The sequence below is a fragment of the Haemaphysalis longicornis genome, unplaced genomic scaffold (genome assembly GCF_048455015.1).
Source record: "Haemaphysalis longicornis isolate Haplotype H1 unplaced genomic scaffold, Haemaphysalis longicornis Haplotype H1 scaffold_4, whole genome shotgun sequence".
In the NCBI taxonomy this organism is placed as follows: Eukaryota; Metazoa; Arthropoda; class Arachnida; order Ixodida; family Ixodidae; genus Haemaphysalis; species Haemaphysalis longicornis.
The window spans coordinates 194,363,734-194,380,276 of NW_027526361.1; the positions used below are offsets into that span (position 1 = coordinate 194,363,734).

A 16,543-nucleotide genomic window follows, 5' to 3' on the forward strand; every position below is an offset into this window, starting at 1 on the left:
CACGGGACCCCTGCCTGATGATCATCGCGACCCTGTAACAAGAGTTGTGAGGACGCCCCCTTTTAAAGAGTTCCGTGATTCTTATGGCGACAGAGTCGTGGAAGTGTATGGGTGACCTTCCCAGAGATGGTCAGTAATACTGCTGGTGGAATCATTGCAGTATACGTGCAAGTGCAATTTTAGCCCACATGCATGCAGCTTCATGAGCAGTTTCATACAAGTATAGCAAAGCAAACCAAAAGCATTTGAAAATTATTTTATTAAAGACGAAAGTGATACACATTTGAATGAAAAGCCAGCTTAGGGTATCACAGCTGTTTTAAACCACAAAATAACCAGCAAATAGCCTAAAAATACAGATACACTAAGCATGTTTTACTGCTTGCTATGGCTTGTCACAACGCAGGTTTGCTAGACTAACAGGCATGATATTAAATCACAAAAACAAGTTTTGTGTTAACCAGCTTTGCATACCTGCTGGTGCAAGGTTAAACTGGTGTGGAAATAAATTGCAATAATTTTTAAAGGCTGCTTTCCTTGTTGCTGTTTTTCTAAGGCAGACTTCTTACACAAGTCCATGAAGTCAATCCAGCAATCTTCACAAGCCGTGCACAAGCGTTGCAAGGTGTCCTCGGGACCTGGCGTCTCGGACCAGGCCTTGTCTCGGACCTGCCAGAAATATCAATGAAAAGAAATTGAACGATAAGACAAAAGCAAAATGAAATTGTAGCCAGCACAGTAAAATCATCAACAACAGGCTAACTGCCCAGTGCCTGACAAAAGAGAGCGCGACGAGCACACCTCTTGCCATTACATTTTCTTGCTTCACCATTTGGCTTTTGTTATGAAATGTTTTGTATGAGGGAACATATGTATAATGTATGAAGTCACATATGGACACCCCAGAAATGCAAAGGCTTCAAAAATTATTGCATCCATAAAGAGGATCTGAAAGCTCCAGGGAGGGAGACTAAGAATTTATGAGTGCAAAAGGCTGCTACTCCCCCCTTTTGATGGTATGAAAATATCTATGTAAAGCTTAAAGCAGTAAGTGAACTGAGTGAACAAAGCAGTACAAGTGAACAAAACAGTAAGTGAACTGAGACACCTGCTGCACAAAGGGCATGCTCCACACTGCAAAACACTGGAGGGGTACAAAGTCTAACTCAAACTGTTCAGTAAAAAGCATGAGGCAAGTTGGTACATAGTTCTTAAAAAGTCGAGTCCATAGCACATGGCAAAGAAGATGATAGGACAAGCACTTGCTTGCAACTAAGTTTATTGAGTGCATCGTCTAAAATGACACCCTTTAATAGTGGGCCGCACAATAATAACAAAGGAATCATAGTGAGGTTTCTAAATATTCAAGCTCATTGCAATACAGGTTCACTGTGCTCCTGTTTTTTATGTAATAAACATCTAAAAGCTCCCAAATCAGTGCTTTAGCTTCTTTGCAGAAGTCAAACTTGGCCCAAGAGAGGCTTGTACTTGCATGATTCGCAATGAGTGGGTACATGCAAAACGCCAAGGGACAAATTGGATACATCGACTTTCCAGATGGGAACGACACATCATAGATTCCCCCCATTCCCTGGGCAAAAACCGCTGGGTGTGCTGCTTGTTGCGCTTTTCTTTTGCTTTTAGGCTTGATAGCAATTTGCCTGAACCTTCTATCTACGCTTCATTGATTAACTTTGACGCTTTTTTAAAGTTATTCAATACGCTGACTATATTTTCTACTCTGCATGCAATGTCTGCACCCCGTTTCGTTTTTTCCTTCAACAGTTTTTAGCTTAAGTGAAAGCATGAAGCACTAAATAATGCTTACAGTTGTAGTTATCTAGATCACACTTATTACTGATGTAAAAGAAACCTAAGTTGTCAGTACAAAGGGCACCACTGCCTTGTTACGTGCCTCGGTTTCTTCATGTTTTTAGTGGCCACAAGAAAAAATTTTAAACCACTTGTCTATTTGAATTATTGTCAACGCGTTTAGTTTCTGTACCCTGATTTTTTAACTTCTCATATAATTAAATTTGGCACAAAACTTGTTCCAAAGTTTCTAATTCCCTGGATGGGCTTTTCTGCACGAGTTGTGAGCGATGCAGTAAAGCTGACACTACAGCCTTGATGGGACATGCCACAATAATTAGTTTCCCTATCCCAATTTATTGACTTTGGATGTCCAATTTTTTGTTCTCGAACTTCTCATGCACTAGAGGGGCTTCTCTGCACAAATACAGAGTCATGCGGTAAAGCTGACACCAGCGTTGATTTCAACTCTTTTGTTACCGCAGAAAATTGACCAGTTTTTAGGGCTCTAAGAAAACATTTCTTTTTGCTAAATGTGTTGGTTAGGCACATAGTGCAGTGGCAAAAATGCGGATGATTCAACGCCCTTGCTAGCACCAGTTGTGTAATGTTTGCATAAATAATGATCGCAAAAAAAAAACCATATCAAAATTTTGTCACCATAAAGAAAAATGAAAAAAAAAAAGAAGTTGTGTATAACAAACAACCAATAGTGGAAAAAATTTAGAATACGCATTTTGAAGGTTTACATTAAAAAATCCTGTCCAAGAAAAAATTCACTAGTGAAAATTAATTTGTCCCCGCGGTGCCCACGTGGTGCTTGCACGCATGGTGCCCGCGTCTCGTGGCGAAGCCGAACATTCATTCCAAAATACACAATTTTGGATGAATCTCTGAAATGGTTTGATATTATTAGGGGCCCAACTTAGTCCCCACGTGATGTAAAAACATCTTATTAAGGACTACAGCAAGCACCAGATTCACGGCAAGCAAGAGATGCCAAAAAATCCACTTGGAATTTAAAACCAATCTCAGTGGTGCATTTTTGTTGACATTCTGATCATCACTTATCTACCAGAACTTCCACTTGCGGTTTATTGTCATCTTCTGACTCGCTATGGTAGCCCTGCTTGCAGGAATAACTTGCGATGCACTAGAATTGTGCCCAGCAAGCTTTTGCACGGCGAAAAGAGTGCTGCCTAACATTTTCAAAAAGGCACCATATGAAACCTTTTGGAGACTGCCAGAATAGACAGTCGCAGTAAGAAGCAACACTAGACCTCCAAAAATAGCCTCGTACTAACAAAACTGGCCAGTGAACAGCTGGCAGTGTTCAAGGCTGATTGGAAATCTCTACTTGTCTGAGCTGATATCCGATGACTTGGTGTTATTTTTTGAGTTTCAGCTGGAGCTGTTATCGCAAAAGTAGGGCATGAGTCAAGCGATATCACAAAAGCGTTCTTTTTTCGAGGAATAGTAGAGGGCGACGAGGGTGCAATGGCAAATCGGCTTGAAGTTGGGTAACTGCGTAGTAGCACGAAATATTAGGTTTGCAACACACAAACAGAATGAAAACTGCTCGATTCGCGGCCACGGCGGCCGCTTTTCTGATGGAGGCGAAAAGCAAAAACACCCGTGTGTACGAGATTTCGGCGCACGTTGAAGATCCCCAAGGTGGTCAAAATTAATCCGGAGCCCTCCACTACGGCGCGCCTCATCGCCTGCGTTGCGTCGGCGCGTTAAACCCTACAATCAATCAATCAGAATGAAAACTGCTGGAAAGTGGCTCAAAATGCCAGGTCTACTTGATACACATGCGGGGAACCTTCAGAAATAAGCTTTCACAAAATAAAACGACCCTTTCTTTGAACCAAAGCTCAGTAGTGGAAAGCTGGTGTCATTTCCAGGTAATTATCGTCTGTCACTGCCATCGGATTGCAAAACTGGCAAAATGATTTGGTATTTGGCTCGCTGGAAGACTTTTGGTCAAGAAAATTCCATGGTAATGCAGCATGACCACGAGTCGCATGCTTTTTTATCAAGCGCAGCAGCAACGCTCCCTTCTGAGAAAACATACACACCTCACCTTGCAAAAAACTGCCGAAAATCTCAAGGTTGCCTAAACGTGTAGTGTCTAGACTAACCACCGTGGTACATGAGAAACAACTACAACATCACAAAATCGGCAATATAAAGCACCGATCACCGATCATCAATGCTGTATATTCCTGATATCCATGTTGTCATTTCTCTTGCAACTAACGCATCCCACTGGTTAGTCTAGACACTGCAGTTTTAGAATCAGTTCTAATTTTCCTGCTCTGGCTACACTGAAATTTCTGACGGTGTTTTTGAGGGTTGAGCAGCATGTGTTGTTTTGATAGGTGCCATGGCTGCTGCGCTATACAAAAAAGGATGTCACTTGTGGTTACGCTGCAATACCATTAGATTTTTTGATCAAATGGCTCACAGAAGTCAAGTATCAAATGATGTCGTCAGCTTTGCAATCCGACTGCGTTTAAAGGTGAGAACTACCAGAAAATGACACCAGGTATGCACTAGTGAGCTTTGGTTTAGAGGACGGGTAGCTTTTTTTCAGTCAAAGTATTCGTGGATGTCTCCGCATGTCTGACAAGTGCACTTAGCATTTTCAGCCCTTTTCCTGTCATTTGTTTCATTTCTGCATTGCGCAATTTATATTTGGCACTACTAGACAGAGAACTTCAACCCGATTTGCCTTAACGCCTTCGTTGCCCACTACTTTTCCTCAAAAAAAGCATGCCGTTTGTGATTGCACTTCACCCATGCCTTACTTGTGCAATAAGAGTTCCAGTTGAAAGTCAATTGATAACCTCAAGTCATCGGACATCAGTTAAGGCAAGGAGAGAGCTTAAAATTGGCTTTAGTTTTGATTCTGTACGAGGATATTTTCGGAGGTCTAGAGTTGCTCCTCAGTAGAACTACATATTCTGACAGTCTGCCACAAGTTTGGTATTGTTTGTTTTCTAAAATGTTAGGTGGAGGTGCAATGCAGGAGGCTCATAGAGCTGAACGCCTTTTTCATTTGTCACGCAACAGTTACTTGGGAATAGCTAGCTGGGCACTGCTCCAGTGCATCGCACCTCATTCCTGAAAGCAGGGTTAGAAAAGTGAGACAGAAGATTATAACAACCAGCAAGTGAAAGCTTCAACAGGTGCATGATAGTAAACTGACAGTGAACGAGTTTTGTTTTCAGCCCCAAGCAGTTTCTGTCCTATGCCGAATTTTTACCTTACCATTAATGCGATGTCAACCATTGACAAGATGTTTCTACATCATGTGGGGACAAATAGTGTCTCTAATAATGCCAAACCACCCGATTTTTTTCAGTAAACTATCCGAAATAGCATATTCTGAAACAGAGGTAGGGCTTCACTGCAGAACGAGGGCACCACACATGGTAACATGTTTTTCATATCTGACAAATTGTACTGGGCAACTAAACTTTTTTCCAAGATGTGTTTTTTATGTTTGGCAAAAATTATACTCCAAACTTTTTAAACTATTTGCGAACTGATATACACAACTTATCCATATTTGCAACGTTTGGCCAAAAACTGATTTTGTTAATTTGCGAATCTGCTCTTGTTGGAAAGGGCATCGAATAATCTGCATTTTGAGCTGATGCAGAATGTGCCTAATCAATATGTTTACACAAAAATGGTTTGTTAGACCCCAAAAATTGGTAAACTTTCTGCGATAAAAAGAAAGTTACCGCCCTGTCTGCGTGCCATATTCCGAAGTCTATTCTTAGCAGATATCAGCGTCAACGCCAGAAGTAGTGTACTTAGCGAGCATCGCAATGCATACGGCAGCTTCTGGATTTTCGGGCCGTCTCGAGCGTTTTGATGTTCGGGACAGTTTTAGTAGTAGGAAGCATCGCTTCGTTCACAGAAAAAGAATTACCTTTAAACTCTAGCTTTAATCAGCTATCATGAGACAAATTCAACCAAGCTATTTTTCTTAGAAAACTGTTACTAAAGACAACTGTTTTTCTAGTGGCTCATTTTATTCATGAATACGTTGGCTGAAGTTGTTGAAATTGCAACTGTGTGAGAGCTTTTTATGAGTTGAATATGGGAGCTTTAACCTAATTGCTTGTAGTATTAGCATGACTAGGCCGATCTGGAAGACCATTTCGTGAGAAATGAGCGTTATCACTGCCAAAATACCTTAAAAATACAAAACCCACCCACACATCAAGATATTCATTGATGCCAGGGTCCCTATGGGAAATTTAGGAGGTGTGTCACGGTGTCACAGTGGTGGCGTGGTTATCAGACCAGGTAGTTGTTTCGAAGGTTGGTAGCTAGTAGCTCACAATATGCCTTTTTTGTCTGCTTCTTCGGGTTTTTTTTTTTGAAGATGATTCGGAGCGAGATTATAGAGAAATCGATAGATGATTTTTGAAGACTGGGAACGATTCCAAGAAATTTAAGCAATTTCGCTGACACAACCGTTTTTCTAAAAATTCTAAAACCACACAAAGAAGCAACACTCAGTTTTTCCAAAGCTCCTGCGAAGTGATTTCATTAAAAGTAATTACTGCTGTACTTACCAGTGCTTCTCTGAAGGCTTCGACACCACTTTCATTCAGCAAAACAGGCCGCAGGACAGTGTATCCACCCCTCTTGCATCTAATGATAAAAAAAAATACATATCACTGACATGGAAATTAATAAGATGTGGGGGACCAACAAAAGAGTATAGAGGAGGCCATAAGGAAAAATATCCACAGGGCTCCAGCTTAACAAATGCAATGTGGTAATTGCTACGTTCCTCATATTTTCACGGTGTATTAACAATTGCTTTATTATCACAGCCTCTACTTCCGCACTACTTTCATTTAGCAGTATTAGAAGTGGAACTGGATTACAAGTTTGTGAAAAACGCGGAATTGCTGTAAACACACAGATGACGTCAGCACTGTTTCTGCAGCAAGCAAGCAATAACACATGCAGTAAAGGGTCCATAAAGACTGAATACAGCTTTGTTTAGTTTGAAAGAACTAGCTTTTCAGTACTTACTCGGCTCCCTTCCAAGCCGGAAATACATTAGTCAGAAATACGCAAGCAACACAGAGTATTTTCAAATTTCTCACTGAAGCTTTGGCATGAGAGACGCAATATGGGCTAGCACTAAAAAATGTCGACAGACAAGAGTCTTCTGCCGGCCCTGCTACATTAGAGTGGCGGTTCTCCACCACGTCCTCTTAGGTGTTTTCCTAGCATTTTCTGGGCATGTGTTCGCTTCTAAACTTCACTTCACATCAGACTACTGCCCTGGTCAATGAAGGGAGGAAAACTGCTTATTCCTGTGTTGTGGCCCACAAAAATGATTAAACATATCAGATGTGCAATATACATAGCAAAAGTTGCCGCAAGTGAAGAGAGAAGCCGCACCGCACATAGTGAACTCCGTCTGGAACAACTTCTATCTAGCCTGATAATTTTACTTAGATTTTGTTTTGACGGTAGGCCATATTTGGCCCCTCTCACCAATTTGAGCCCTCCGGGAAGGCGTTGTTGCACTGTTCCCTTCCAGTTTCCATTCTTCTATTGCTCCCTTTGTCAATTTCTGCTCTTAAGGCTGACCAGCCCTCCTTCTCTTCTGTCCCCTATTTTACCCTCTCCCAGTCTCCTTTGCCTTTGTGCTATCGAGAATAACTGGTTTGCATGTTTTCATTTATGTTGGTTACATTGCTCACAAAACCGGAGGGTGGAAAAAAAACTTTTCCGAACTAGTGTTTGCCGTGCTCGGAATTATTTTAGTGTAATATTGCCTTGAGGAAGCTTTGTCCACTGATCAAATCTGTCTGAATATTCAAATCCTGGTTAGGGTTTCTACAGGTGTTGTATGAAGGTTTCGACGTATTCATAGTATTTCAGGATTCCTTCACCTGCTTTTCTCAACGGAATTGGCGGTGGCCAATTTTTGGGCCAGAACGTTTCGCGTGGAATGACCCATTAGTATTATGAAGCTTTGGTTTTTTTATGTGAAGCCTTTGGTGCGTAAACAAAAAGCACAAAACTGACACAACCTCTCTGGGAATAAAAAAGAAGTGACACCAAGGTTCAATTTTTAACAATTTTCACAGCATTTTAACATCCAAAGATGCCTTCGTGCAATAACAGTAGCTAACCGTTATTTGGAATTAATTTGAAATCAACAATATTTATGCGATCTCTAGGAGAGCAAATGGTGGTTACGAGCTGAACTGAAAGAACTAAGATAGAGACAAGTGTAATACAAACCTCCAAAAAGGCAAAGTACCCCGTGAGCATGGACATCCACAGGACTTGAGGATTAAGAGCAGCCATACCTGATAGAGCCAAAGGTGAAGGCAAAAAGTAAGGGCAGGAGCAGTTGCAACAAATGACAATTTTACACAGACGTCAACCACACAAGCAATTCGAAGTCTCAAGGGCCAGTCCAAAGCAGGCACAAGCAAATGTTATATCCCCTGAAACCTACTACAAACCCGCATAACCTCACACAGCCATGTCGATGAAAATCTGCAGCCCTGCAAGATTTTACCTGCTGTTATGACATGTTTCAAATGCTGGGTCTTTCCATGCCAAACAGCCAAGTGTATAGTGCTTGACAATCTAACCTTTCGGGAAAAATTAATTGTTGATGCGAAGATTCTCTTGGCCTTGCAGGAGTGTGACACGTTCACACGGAACTCGGGAGAAAGGGAGCAGAATGAGTTACAATGGCGAACGGTGAAAGGGAAACTTAGCACCAAACAAGGACACAAGGGTCAACGTGCAGCCCCCGAAATCCAGTTCAAGCGAAGAGAAAAACGAAAATGCTCTCACCAACACGAGAAGCCCCATTCAGCGATGTGTGCCGCGGGTCATCGTTGGTCCAGGTTGCAGCAGAGCATTGGCCCCCGAATGCATGTACTGCTCGGACAAAGCAGCACAGGCAGCACCACGCCCTGCGTGGCAGGTGGGGTGATCCATCCTGGGCCGTGGCCACCAACCGCAGCCAGGTGTAGAACCGAGCCCGGTTGTCTGCAAGCCAACTCGCTCGTCTGGAACCTCTGGTACACAGAATCCGCAGGCCCATCTCCAGTCCTGGTTAGCTCACCAGCTTCAGAGTCCTCTGGTTCTGCGATCGGCCTCCACCGGAACCTTGTTCCTTGCTTGAGCACCTCCTCCTTAATTAATGTAGACAAGCTGATGTGTTTATGGCTCTGAAATACAGTACATACAAAATATAACGAGAGGGAAGATGAAGACTTGGTTGCTGGCTAGTTGAAAGACTGCGCAAAAGATGAGGGTGACAGGAAGAGCGCTGAAGCATGTCTACTTGTGCAACACTGGTCTGCACGCTGGAGTAATGCCCAAGTGACAACATGTCTGGCAGACAATAATGATGCAAACAGGCGACTCACTAAATACAGAAAGTACACTCTGAGTGTGTGATCAGGACATGTAATATTTTGCACAGCTTTATGTCGGGCTAATTGGTGTAAGCTTTTGAAGGAAAATTGCTCTTGTTACGATCACAGAGACGGGCACAAGAAAAACGTCCGCTTTCACGAGAAGATGGCGCCGTCTACTCGTGAAATTGTACGTAGTTTTCTTGTGTCCGTCTATGTGATCATAAAAAGCACAACCTACCTTCAAAAGAATATTTAGCATGCTCCAGGCTTCTTTTGATGCCTATATTAAAGGATTCATTTTGCATTGGGGCCTATTTTCTTTACCTGCAAATATCGCGCGAACGTGACAATACATGCCAATATGCCATTCATAATGGCTTTTCCCCATAAAAAGGACAATAAACGGTCCCAACAAGTTTGCCTATACGGGCAGACCAGTGTTAAAAATGACGCTGCACCAAAGTGTTCAAAACGATTTACACCCCCCATGTACTGTTTTTTTTTGTAATTCGGTTTGTAATTTCACGAAACGTCAAAGAAGAAAACTACAGAATAAAAAGGGAACACTTGACACACTTTTGAATAGCCTGCCATTGCAAACTAGCGCCGTGTAATACAGAATTGTACCGCTCCGCCCAACAGTCAAATGGTTTTCTGCGACCGACGGCGCAAAAAGCAGCCGTTAGACAGCGAACACAACAGTAGAGCTAGAGACAAGCTTGACGTGGGCTAATGGACGAGGGCAAAAGGAGGGTGTGCTGAAGAATACGGACGGCATGAACAAGTTAGAACAGGCGCCTCGTAGGCGCTGTAAAATACCCCTCCTCCCCACACACACACCCTGAGACTTAATTCCCTGCGAGGCCACATGTCCGCCTTTCACCTCCAATTTCCACGTATATGAATTCTGTGCCCCTGTGAACTCTACGTGAACTCAAAGACGGGCTTCGTCATTAGCTCGTGAAGCTTGGCAACGTCAGGCGTTTTGGAACTGCCGTACTCGCTCGCTGGCGCGCGGCCCGAACTCTCTCTCCGTGTCCTGCATTTGCATATTATTTTCTCCCCCTTGCACATTGCAAATTCTCATCTGTTTAACTACATTTCCTGCGTCCTCACCTCTTGCCAACTTTTTTTTCCCGACAACGCCGCCAGCACACGGTCAACGCGTACGCTGTAGGGGCGCGTTGGCGAGCGAGTACGGCCACAGAACAGGGAGTACGGCAGTTTCACGACGCATATCGCGGCCCGCAGACCGCGAGCAGCCGCGAGGAGGGGCGGTCGCGGCGGCGGCAGCCGGTCTCGCGAGCGCGATAGCTTAGAACAGTCTCAAATAGGGAGGAGGGGGCGAAGGAGAGATTTCACAATGCTTACGAGGCGCCAGGCAGCAAGCAAACAAGCACAGCATATGCAACTTTTTCGGCAAAGCTAACCGAGACAACTATTTCACTTGGTATTATTAGCAGGGACAGTACTCACGCGAAAAAACACGATGACACAGCCTTTGTTCCGGCTTCACATTCAACCGTAGCACGCCGTCGACTTGCCGAACTGAAGAACTCTAGTAGACGATTTCAGGCGGTGCGCAATGAATTCCGCACAGCAAATTTCATACCGGTGTCACGCCGTTTCCATCCCGCAGCGGTTTTGATACGCGAATTCGACAAAAATGCGTCAACTCGCCCCGCTGCCTTCGCCGCCTTCGCGCCACTCACTGGCTTACTCTACTTGGCTCGCAGTGGATTCTATTGATTCGCGTTGTCTAAAATATTTGCATTTGTATTCTTGTTATTGAGTTTTAAAGCAAACGCTCCACAAAAGAAATCTGGTTCTGGCAGGAACTTTTTATATATGTACGTTTTACGTAATGTACAGAAGTTTTTATAAAACGAACGCAAATCAGTCACGTGACTACTTGGCGGCTTTTTTAAACGCAATAAAAGAGGCGACGCTTGCACACAGGTTCAAATATATAATAATTGTGAGCAACATGCATTAATCATTTAAATAAAAAGATTGTCGCAATATGAAGTAGTTTTTATTGAATAAAAGCAACTACAAGTAAGGATTTGAATGACTAACACTTGAATTCTGCTTTTTGGTCGGGCAGCTTGGTGTAAGTTTACAAGACATCTGAACCCAGAGCTCTGTACGCGCGCAAGTGCGATGCCTTACATCGATATGTACTTAATGTACAAAATTACTAGTGGCACATGAAGCAGTGAACATACTGCTTAATTGGTAAAACGCGAATGAGAATAACATTGTTGCAGTAAAGTAGGCTTTGTTGCACGACAACGAAGCTTTGCAAGAAAGCAGGCACGCAACATCGTGCTTAGAGAGGCTGAATTGTAGAGCGGCAGAATTGTGGCGCAAAAGCTAGTTACGTACACGCCACACGTCCTGATATTCTCCCGCCTATTTTGTAGGGTTCCTGAGAAGGCCATTTAGTTGCGTAGCAATATATATTACGAAGCATAGTTTTATTCGTGTTCTTATTCGCAGAGCGTTATCCGGTGCACAGTTGGCAATGTTTTTAACGTAAAAAATAGACAACCCATTTAAATCATATACAGAAGCAATGTCAATCATACTTTCTGCTTATTTCATCAACATTGAACAGCATTGCAGTAAAGACTTTAATTCGTATATATTAAGTATATTGTGTTATTGTTACATGTGGTTTCTATGCAATGTTAAACTATTTGCTAGTCTTTGCGCACTTTAGCATTTCCATTCGCCCATAGTTACCGACAATTGTAAGAACAAAATAATTTGGCTACCACAGGTATGGTATGTATTGTAGATGATTGCTTTCTGATACGACATATTCAAAAATATTGTTAAAGTGAACCTCTCTATGCCCACTCATGGCGCTTTTACGGTTGTACGCACTGCAGGAAAGCCAGCTTTATCAAATGGGAGGGCTTACGGTGGTGATGATGATGATAAACTCAGCGCAGGAAAGCCAACTTTAAACAATGGGGGGGCAAATTGTGGTGTCGTTGATAAAACGCGAAGTAGGAAAGCCAACTTTACAAATTTGGAGGGCACATATTGAAAAAGAATAATAAGAAGACGAAGAGGAGCAGGATGAAAAAGGCGAAGCTTTCTCCGATACAAATGAAAAGTCCACACTCCTATCCGCCAAAGTCCAAATCAATGACAACACTGAGCTAACCGAAGCAGCATATTCAGATGACCCAATTACACTCTAAAAATCATAATCACCCCATTAGCTTAGCTCAGCCATTTGCATTGTGGACTTTGCGTTTGTATCGTAGAAAGCTTGGCGTTTCAACCTTGTGTGTTCCATAAACAGCGTTAGATTTTTTATGCTTTACAGTCCTAGAAAATCAAATTTTGTACCGTTTGCGCAGAAGCGGACAAAGTCTCGGGACACACACCTGTGTGCCCTTACTTTTCATGCTTTTGTATCTGCGCCACTAAATCTTGCAATACGGTAGCAACAAACCTAAGTATCACTGTGGAAATTCAATCAGTCCATAAATATATGCTAAAAATGCTGTTGACCCGTGACTCCCATTGCAAAGTGCAAGAGTCCCATGACCCCTCCCTGTTTTAGAGAGGGTCGTGGAGCGTAAAAGAGAGTCTTAGTAGAGTTGAAGGGAGTCATTGCAGCGACGACTCCCTTTGGACTCTTTTTTTTAGAGTGTAGTGCCTGCTCAGCATTATTGGCTGTAGTAGGGCTTGATTTTCGCTTGTGCGTTGCGCATTCTGCTACAATATTACGGCTACCTCGTTATAATAACAGACCAGTCGGACAAGGCAGTTACGTTGTAGTTACGTTACTTTAGGTAACAATCATAAAACGTTTGTGATAATGAATCGTTGGCCTGTTTCAGCATTTCTAGATTTAAGAATTTACCGCGCTAGTCGGACAGAGGCCGTATATTTACTCTTCGCTCCTAATTTTTTAGTATCATCATTATATATATCACCGACTATCACTGGAGCACACTTGAGGTCCAGTGGCAACAAGTGCTTGCCAGGTTATAATATGCAGCCACACAGAATCTTGGGCAAAAAAAATTCCCCGCATTTCCCCGAGGGGAAGAATGTGAAAGTGCGAATGCACGAGTTGAATTTGCGCGGTTCGGTAATGTTCGCGAAAGAGAGATCACACACACACACACACAACTACAAAGAAAGAAAGATGCATTTATTCACAGACACCTATTTGTGTTGTCGTTGTACTTGATTGCTAGAGCGGATCTCAGCTTTGAAATTTCGGGTCAGTACTCCTTTAAGAGGGTGCATTAGCCCTTCTCACGCCCGATTCCTGCCAATCCCCCACGTGGGTATGTGCCATGTCAGCGGCCAGGCAGCGCGCGCCCATCTCCCCCCGTTGCTAAGGAAGACGAGGAGCGCGCGCACCCGCAGCTGTTGCTATGTGGACTACGGTGGCGGACGATTCAGGCTCGCTTAAGAAGTGCATTCGCACTTCAAATTAGGCACCCGCAGTCAACACAAATTATGGCACGGTGGTGGTTCGGAGTGGTGTTTTTTTTTTAATTTCCAGAGAAATATCACCTTATCGTGACATGTATACTTGCAAAATAAGTAATCTGGTTGTCTTGGTTCTTTTACTTTGTAGGAATACTGTTTCCTCTTAGCCGGGAGAGAACTTCTATCAGGATTGGCCCCGTGTTTTAGTTTCTCCAAAAAATTGTTTTTTTAACACTGTCCTGAGCCCATAGGGAAATAAAACCGACGCGTTTAACGAAACAAGTATTTCCTGAACAAATGTGACTTGGTTTCTGGAATGGAACGAAACATCCCCGGCCAAAGTACAGCAGTATTCCCCATCCTTCTTAAAGATAGAATCTAATGTGAACATTCACGTCCGTCGCATAAAAAAAAAACAAAAAAAAACGCATTGGAGCGGTTTACAAAGTATTTAACGTAGTGTAGTATATTCTCTGTCATCAAGCACAGCCACCTCGGCTGTCGCTTCCGTATGTTATCAAGCATCCCGGCTTGGCAATATTCTGCTTAGGGATACGGCATGATAACGTATGCCTGGTTTGGCGTTAGTGCATTCTTTTTGAACACGAAAATTGTACAAATGAGTGCTATCAACCACAAGAACAACAAGTATCATTCACAAGCAAAGCGGCGAAAACAGCATGGCCGAGGTGGCCGATCCGGCCGGAAGTCCAGGTATGACGTTTTTCAGCCGGTTTTCGCCCGCGCTCTTCGGTCTTCCGGCCTCGCGCGGCGAGATGGGCGCGGGGCATCGGGCCACTTTTGTTTGCTCATTGCGCCGCTTCTATTGCATGTATTGCGAAAATATTTCGTACACATGAACTATTCAATGTGTACTTGCTGCTAGTCAACTTTCCTTTTAATTCTTAAACCGCTTCACCTTCCCTTTAAGCAAACAAACCAAATGCGTTGTTCGCGGCATTAACGCCCCCTCTCTCTAAGAGTGCATCGACCCGATGCTAAAAAAAGACAGTCCGAACAAACAAAAAAAAGTTATTATCTTGCGTAGTAAGTTTTACGGCGATCCGCATGGAAGACTTTGGGCCGCATGCGTCGTTATGATGTTCCGGAACCACCCTCGGGGATCAGTTCGTAGGTAAGTTGGCCAACACTTTGTAGAATCCAGTAGAGTCTGAAATACCGTCGGAAAAGTTTCTTTTTGAGCACACGTCTTCGTATGCGCGTCCAAACACACACACACACAATTCCCTGGACGGTACTCGACGTCTTGGGGTCGAAGGTTGTAGCGTCCGGAGCGCACCAGCTGCTGGTCGTTTGCGCGAACTAGAGCGAGCTGGCGGGGCTCCTCTGCGCGCTGAAGGCATCCTTGCACGTCGGCGTTTAAGTCGTCGTCTTCTATGAGTGGAAGTACAGTCGCGTGCGATTTGAAGGTAATCGCGTGAGCGTCGACCGACCTCGACGATAACGCCCCCACGCGGCTTGCTTTACTCTGCCTGGTTCCTGGTTTACGCATTCTTCTCTCCTTCGGTCGCTGTTTATTCCAGCAGCCATCACTCTAGCAGCAAAATCAACAACCCCTTCCTCTTTTTTTATCGCGCACGCAGCGATAAACGTCCCACTCGTGGTATTTTACAGCAGTTCTCGAAAAGGTGCGCAGAAACGCATTCTCGGGAAATACTGGACATTTATAAAAATGGGTGCTATTGTGGCTCACGATAACCAAGAAAAAACCGCACACGTGATTGCAACCACACAAGATCACCACAAAGCGGAAAGGGTGGTTTACTAGCCGAGGGAGTGATCACTGCTTCATGGAACAGCGACCGAGAGAGAGGAGAATGCATAGACTAGGTCCCAGTCGCTCCGAAAAAGGCCGCGCGGGGGCGTTATCGCCTTTATCGGTCGAAGCTCGCGCGATTACCTTCAAATCGCACGCGACTGTACGTAGTCAAGCATCGGTCAAGCATAGAGGGGGGTCAAGCGACGTAGTCGGCCGTCTTATATACACAAGCTCGACTGGTGTCATCGCCGTAGTTTCCTGGATAGCCGTGTTGTACGCAAACGTGACATACGTAAGGACTTCGGCCTAAGTGTTATGTTCAACTTCAACGTACATAGCATACTCACGATGGCCTGTTCAGACATTCCTCTAGTGCGTTCGTTTGGAAGCGGTACGCCATCGTTCTTCGGTGATCCGTGTTGCTGTAGCGTAGGATTCCTTCCATGAGCTCCGCAGCGAACGCCGTTCCGCGGTCCGTGAATAGTACTTGAGAGGCTCCATGTCACAGCACAACTTGGGTTATAAAGAACTTGGCGACTTCTTGTGCAGTCCCCGTCGGAAGAGCGGCGGTCTCTGCGTAGCACGTCGTGTAGTTTGTCGCCACGACAATCCACTTTTTCTGGGATCGTGACTTAGGGAACGGGTGCAGAAGGTCCATTCCAATCTGTTGGAAAGGACTAGGTGGGACGGAGATCGGCTGCAGAAGTCCAGCGGGTCTCGTCTGCAGCGTTTTTCGTCCCTGGCAGTCACGGCAGCTCCGGACATATTGGGACACATCGGTTCTAAGGCGGGGCCAATAGTAATTCGCCTTCACTTTTCCAATAGTGCGTGCTGTCCCGAGATGTCCGGATGACGGGTTGTCGTGGCATGCTTCCAAAATTTTGTCACGAAGGCCTGCAGGAATTACTAGAAGATAATTCGTTCACTTTCAGGGGTTGAAAGTTTTGTTCGCGAGGACGGAGCTATTGAGGCTGAGTGCTGGTACGTTTCGTTTGAAGGTCCTAGGCACGGCGACATTGCGTCCTTCCATGAAGCTTAACTCGGGGTCGGC

At 44.1% G+C, this 16,543-nt stretch overlaps 1 long non-coding RNA gene across 1 annotated transcript; it reads right to left on the bottom strand.

Annotated features, from left to right (window-relative positions):
• Positions 1–226: 226 nt before the first annotated feature.
• LOC144179603 (uncharacterized) lies at positions 227–9,637 on the bottom strand. Its single transcript, XR_013324297.1, has 4 exons — positions 8,674–9,637; positions 8,107–8,174; positions 6,411–6,489; positions 227–669 (listed from the first exon to the last, which is right to left on the bottom strand). It is a non-coding gene; the product is annotated as an uncharacterized LOC144179603 (long non-coding RNA).
• Between the last annotated feature and the right edge of the window lie 6,906 nt (positions 9,638–16,543).